The sequence below is a fragment of the Rhinolophus sinicus genome, linkage group LG12, assembly GCF_036562045.2.
Source record: "Rhinolophus sinicus isolate RSC01 linkage group LG12, ASM3656204v1, whole genome shotgun sequence".
NCBI lineage: Eukaryota > Metazoa > Chordata > Mammalia > Chiroptera > Rhinolophidae > Rhinolophus > Rhinolophus sinicus.
This window is the reverse complement of record NC_133761.1, coordinates 21519809-21527218: the sequence shown is the minus strand read 5'-3', so window position 1 is coordinate 21527218 and position 7410 is coordinate 21519809.

The window sequence follows — 7410 nt, the reverse complement described above, 5'->3', positions numbered from 1 at the left end:
CTTCTTTCAAGGGTAGCTCAAATCCTACACCTATCTAATCTGATATTTCACATGGGTCCTCCTCTTCTTCTTCTTCTTTTGGATTGCTTTGTGTGTGTGTATTTGAATATGGAAAAACATACATCATGCAATTTATCATTTTAACCATTTTTAAGTGTACAATTCATTGGCGTTAAGTGTTTTCCCATTGTTGTGCAACCATCACCATTATCTTCTTCATCATCCCAAAATTAAACTCCGAACCCATTAAACAATGACTCTCCATTCTTCCTTTCTCCGTCCCCTGGTAACCACTACTCTACTTTCCATCTCTATAAATTTCAGTATTCTAGATACCTCATGTAAGTGACTCATGCAATACTTGCCATTATTTCGTCTAATTTATGTCATCTCGCATGTTTTCAAATTACATATATATATATATATAACATGTATCAGAATTTCATTCTTTATTAAGGTTGAATAATATTGCATTGTATGCGTAGGTCATATTTTGTTTATCTATTTATCTGTTGATGGATACTTGGGTTATTTCCACCTTTGGCTATTTTGAGTGATGCTGCTTTGGTGTACAAGTATCTGTTTGTATTCCTGATTTGAATTCTCTTTGGGTATACATATTCAAGTGGAATTGCTGGGTCATATAGTAATTCTGTGTTTAATTTTTCGACGAAGAATTGCCATACTGTTTTCCACAGTGATTGTACTAGTTTACATTCCCACCAGCAATGTATGAGTGTTCTAATTTCTCCATATCCTCTCAACACTTGTTATTTTCTGCTTTAAAATATGCAGAGGGTGCCACAAAAAATGTATACACATTTTAAGAAATAAAAAAAAAAAACTATTAAAATTTTAATACTCAATATATGCTAATAACAAAAGATGACTACAAATCACATTTGACGTCTGCAATTACAAGAGGTGCTCAAAGTGGTTACCATCAGTGTCCAGACACTTCTAATTACAGCAAACTACTGCTTCAGCAACGTTGACCAAAGTGTCCACGTGTATACATTTTTTGGCACAACCAGTATATAGTAGCCATCCTAATGCTATGAAGTGGTAAACGAGGGATTCTTTCTTAATAGAACAATGTAGAAATACTTCCATCCTCTTATTTTATAATTATCTATTTATGTTTTTATAATTTATTTTAGTCTATCTGAAGATTATTTTGTACTTTTCTGCCCATCTTTGTCTACTACAATATTTGGGAATTGGATTGTTTGCTTAGACTCACTTTTTCATCACACTACCTTTTAACAAAACCTTTAATAAATGTTAGTTGGATATTCTACACTATCCATTGTAAATTGGTCTCATTTTGATACTTGAAAATGTTAGGCAATGTATTACCATAATTATGGCAGAATTTTTTTAAAATCATGTGATTTCTGTTCATTATTCTGATCCATCTATAGAAGCAATTTTAATTAACCTTGTACCCAATTCTGGTTATTCTTCTAAATAACTGTGTATTTATTTTTTAAACCAATGTTTGACTATTTCTATATTTATATGTGAATATTGAGTTTAATTGCTTATTATTTTATTAACATTACTATCTACTGTTTTTATGATGAAGGTACTTTATGCACATTAATTAAAAGCAAAAATATCTAAATATGTTGCTTAATATTTTAAATATATGGTGTATCTTTCTAAATTTGGTTGTTTTGCTGTGCCTTCTATTGACATTCTATAGCATATTTAAAACTCTAATAGGACTCTGAAATCCATAAAAATATAAATTATAAAGGTTCATTAGATCTTCTCTGGCAGTCACAAACTTAATTTAGTATTAAAATTGAGGACAACAGAGCGCTCATGACAGAACTGTGTGTTCATTAGCTCTTAGAAACATACAAAAATGTCAAAATTTAGATTTGGAATGTTGCTTCCTTACTTCAAGTAGTAGAGTGATCATGATGTAATCTGAGGAGAAAGGAAATTAATATAAAATTTGTCTTTCTTTGGTTTCCTTTAATCTGGTTTGGAGAATTATGGAGTGATGAAATGTAAAAGGGAAAAAATAAGAAAGAAAGAAAGAAAGAGAGAGAGAGAGAGAGAGAGAGAGAGAGAGAGAGAGAAAGAAAGAAAATAAAAGTATTTTCAGATTAAAGAAGAAAAAATTCTCTACAATTAGGAAGCTCTTTACAATGAATATTAGTCCTGATCTTACAGATTTTCACTTAATAAAGAAAAATCAAAATCAGAATAATAATTTGCTGAATTGAATTTGTGGCCATGTTATCAAATCCATCACACAGCATATAATATTTCATTTTTCAGAATTAATGATGAAGGTCCTAGAAACTAAAATGAGCATTCCACTTACTTTTATCCAATTAAGAGAAAAACTGGATGAGATGTTAATTGAAAATCATCTCTTTTTAGAGGGAAAGTCAAACGAAATTTATATGAAAGTGCTACAGAAAAAGAAGGTAGTCTTAAATGATGAATGTGGGCTCAAGAGGATGACAATGACCCAACTAGGAAACCCATGTCCTATAAACACATTAGGATAGGAGCTGTATTCCTTTTATTGTTGGTATCACAAATATCTTACCTAATGCCTGAACAAAGTAGACAATCAATAAAAATTACTAACATAATTTGATTGGTGAAAATAATAATGGTGACAGAGCTTATTTGAATATTGAAGTTAGACAATTTACATTCTCCACTAATTTGCAAATTTGCTTATTAAATGTAAATTTTCACTCTCCTAAATATGATTAGTTCCTGCAGTGAAAATTCATTTTTTTGGAAAATATCTCTATTGATTGCTCTGCAAATGTTTCTAAAGATAAGACAAAAATGCCTAATAAGATGTTAATAAGTGATTCAGATTTCTTTAGGAAGTTTTGAACCCCCTGCAACAAGCTCTTCTATGGGAGTTCTTAGGCAAATTGCCCCATAGGGGAGACTAATTCTAATCATGATTTTTTTAACCGGTACCTGAACTTGAGCAATATTTCTTCCTGAAACCCACATATTAATATCTACTTTATCTCATTATAGCCATAGTTCTCAACATTGGCTGAACATTAAAATTAACTGGGGAGTTTGAAACAATACTAATGTTTGGATCCCATAACTAGAGGTTAGCCCAGGCATTAGGAATCAAATATTTCCTCAATAATTCTTAAACAAACACAGGCTCAAGTACCACTGGTATAAAAGCCCAATTTTAGCTTCTTACCAGTCCAAGGTAACCTAATAATGCAGATTTAAATTTATTTATTTATTTGTTTATTTATTTATTTATTTGCTGAGGACTCCATTATTTATCCATTATAAAGACAATTAATAATTATCACTTTATTTAGTGTTTACATGATGAATTATTAAAGGTGTTAGCATTCAAGACTGTATTGCTCATTATTCCCTATGCCCTGTGTTAACACTTTGCTGCATTTGCAATATCTTTCACTGGAAAAGCACGAGTGTCATGCAGAAAACTGTTAACATAGCAGGCCTGAGAAAGCCTTTCTTAGAAGGCAAGGTCACAAATTCAGTCCCTGACTGCTGTCTGGGAACTTCACTGGTTACCAGTTCCCTAAACTGAAATCAAAGTTTCCATAAATGATGAGTAGATCATTGTGCCTACAATGTGCAAAAAAATTGTGGTTTATGTAAAATAGCTGCTATTCTTTTGGGAGTCTGGAATTTTGATATATGATCATCCACCAACAAAACATCTCAATTAGGCTTTTCTGATTGACAACACTTCAAACATATGGTCACAATTTGTTGCTGGAGGAATTAAGCATGTCCTGTGTGACTCATGGAAGAGGAATCTTGGAAGCTGGTGTCCACTGGGCTTTACCCCTGGATCTTTTCTATTTGCTTCTTTTAATAAATATTAGCCACAGTACAATTATGTGCTGAATCCTGTGAGTCTTTGTATCAAAAGTCCAATCTAGGTATTATCATACGGAACCCTGACACAAGTGTCTTGACTGCATTTTAAACAGAAAGATAGACTATATGTGACTAATTCTTTTTACTGGGTTTAAGTAACATGGACAGAAACTGTCACAAATAATTTTCAGCTTTGACTGTTTCTGTTTCGGATTATCTCATTTCTAACTGAGAATTTTTTTAACTTTCTTTTACTTGACCTTTCAGTTATATATTCTATGTCATATAATTTAGCAGGAACCAATATATAATATGATTTACTTTACGGACAAGAGTTTATTATTAACAATGAAGAAATCAGTTTTCTATACCAATGTATGGAGAAGAAAGTCACCACCAGACATGTCATAGCTAACAACCGTCATAGCTAACAACTAAATCTTGGTACTTTAAGAAGAGAAAAATTAACAAAAAGGGAAAGTATACTTTTCCATGTGCTTCTAAGACCAAGGCTGATAGTGCAAAGGTTAAGAGAGTCGTCCATCCAAGTACTAACCAGGCCCGACCTTGCTTAGCTTCCAAGATCAGATGTGTTCAGGGTGATATAGCCATAGAGAAATGAAGAAACAAAAACTCACGGACACAGACAATAGTTTAGTGGTTACCAGAGGGTGAGGAGGGGGGTTGGTAGATGAGGGTAAAAGAGATCAAATATGTAGTCATGGAAGGAGAACTGACTCTGGGGGGTGAACACACAGTGTGATATATATTAATAGATGATGTATTACAGAATTGTACACCTGAAACCTATGTAATTTTACTAACAATTGTCATGCCAATAAACTTTAAAAAAAAAACAAAAAACAGAGTCCTTTTTGTTGGTAATATGTGTCTATTTAATACAATGTTACTCAAGCCTGTGTCTGCATGGTGACAAGAAAGATGAGTCAAATATACTTGTGAAAATTAAAACACATTATCATACACTTAAGAGCAGTATAAGGTTATAACAACCTTCACCAAGTTATTAAAAACCAAAAAAAAAAAAAAAAAATGTGTCTTTATAACACAAGTGAACAAGTACCTGAATTGATGTCCTAATTTTTCTCTCTTGCTCTAGGCATTTACTAGTATTTAGTCATAAGAGCAGCTATTTATTCATATTTAGATGTTCAGTTTCTTCTAGGAGATGTGATATATCTTTAAAAACTAATATTACCCAGTGCTAATGGAATAAAGACTAAACCCTCTACTCTTTCATTATCTATCCCAATTTATATTCCTGGCCCTATCTTCCATACAACTATCCACATTATAGTAAATGTATAATTCTATTATACAAGACTACTTCTAGCTCAACATGAAATGACTTTACCTCATCTGAAAACTTAGTTTTTCTCAAAAGTGCAGCTCCAATGCATCTTCCTCATTAAAATATTATATTATTTTCAATCTCTTGATAATCCCAATTTAAACTAGTTTAAGGGGAAAAAAAGGGAAGAATATATTACTTCTTGTAGCTACAGAGAATCAGAAATCTACCAAAAGATTAGGCTCCGTTTAAACATGGTTGATTATCTTTTGTTGTCTTGGCTCTTATCTCTTCTGTGTTGTTTCCATTTTTGAGGAACTTTTTCTCCATGTGACAGTAAAATTGGCCACTCAATCTCCAGATTTACAAGATCTTCATATCCAAGTATCGCAGAGAAAAGAAAGCAACACTTTTTAACCCAGGGACTATTTGAATTCCTGAAAAGAACACTAAATGGTAAACCAGAGTGAGGTGCTCAACACTTTACAGGGAAAGCAGGATTACATGATTGATAGCCCTACCAGAATCATAAGAAATCACATAGAATTTAATGAAATTCCTCTGGAATTTGCCCCATGACAGCACCAATCCATAAATCTTATTGTGTCACACAATAGGTTTATTCCTGATGGTCTGTGGCTGTTTAGGTTATAACAAGTAACATGAAAATTTAAAGACTAAAAAGATTATCTGATTTATCCAATATCAAACAATATACCACTATTCAATGTAAAAGTCTTCCTTTGAACCTAGAGTTATAAAATAAAAAAACTGGTATACTTTCTACACCTATGCTATCTTTATTTTTGGTTCTAAAATTTGTAACCTTTGGACTGAAAGGATTTTTTTGTTTGTTTTCTTTTCTTTTTAATTAAAGTTTATTGGGATGACAATTGTTAGTAAAGTTACATAGATTTCAGGAGTACAATTCTGTAATACATCATCTATATCTCACATTACGTGTTCACCACCTAGAGTCAGTACTGAAAAGATTTAATACCAATGTCACTGTTAGCTAAATTCATATGTTGAAACCAAATCCCCAATGTGAATTGGAGGTGAAGCCTTTGGGCAATGCCTAGGGTAGGAGGATATAGTCCAGTAATAGGATTAGGGCCCTTATAAAAGAGACGCCACCGAGTTGGCTTTCCCCTTCTGCAATCTGAGGACACAGGGAGAACACAGCCATCTAAGAACCAGGAAGTGGGCCCTCACCAGACATGGAATCTGCTACACATTAATCTTGAACTTCCTAGCCTCCAGAACTGTGAGAATTGGTGATTCGTTACCGTAGTCTAAAAGAAGATAAAACTCCTCCAAGGCCTCGTTATGACATTCATAAAATGCATGATATTGGAAATGTCACATCAATAATAATTTTAACATATCCAAATTATTTCTGTCTTTCAAAACCTACTTCAAATTCATTTTTTAGTTACTACACATCACATTAGTGCCTTGTCTTCAAATTACTATGAAAATATTAGTCGAGAATATAGCAATAAAAATAATATTATTAGCTAACCTTTGTATAAATGATACTGTACTAACAATTTATAGCCATAATTATATTTAATCTTCACAATAAATTTATAACACTAGCTCTATAATTATTCAAGTGATACCTATTTAAAAATTGAAACTTACAGAGTAATTTTACATAGTGACATATCAAGTATGTGGAAAAGTGAGATTTACACCAAGGTTTGCTTCAATCTAAAATCTAATGTTAAACACTATATTACTCAGTTTTACAATATTTTTAAAAGGCTTTTTATAACAATTTATTAAATATTTTATTTCACTGTTTTTCTTTATTATGTAAGTATATTTTGCTTCTCTATGCAGATTGCAAGATCTTTGTTCACAAAATCATTCCATGAACTGGGCATTTGTCTGTAATTCACATAATCCCTGGAGAAGTGATAGATGTGTGTGTGTGTGTGTGTGTGTGTGTGTGTGTGTGTGTGTGGAATGAGGGAGAGAGAAGCCTCATTGTTTCTTTCTCAACATTAACCTATGAAACATTTGAAAAAGAAAAATTCCTTTTAGCTCCAAATATGACTATTTGCTCCCCAATCATCTGAATATCATGAATATATAACTATATAGCATTCTGTGAAGAAGGATTGGATTGATTAATCATAATCCAGAAAGGGACAGTATATTATAATGTTTAAAAATATTATGGTAGTGTTATCACTCAATGCTAAATTGTATCTCACCAT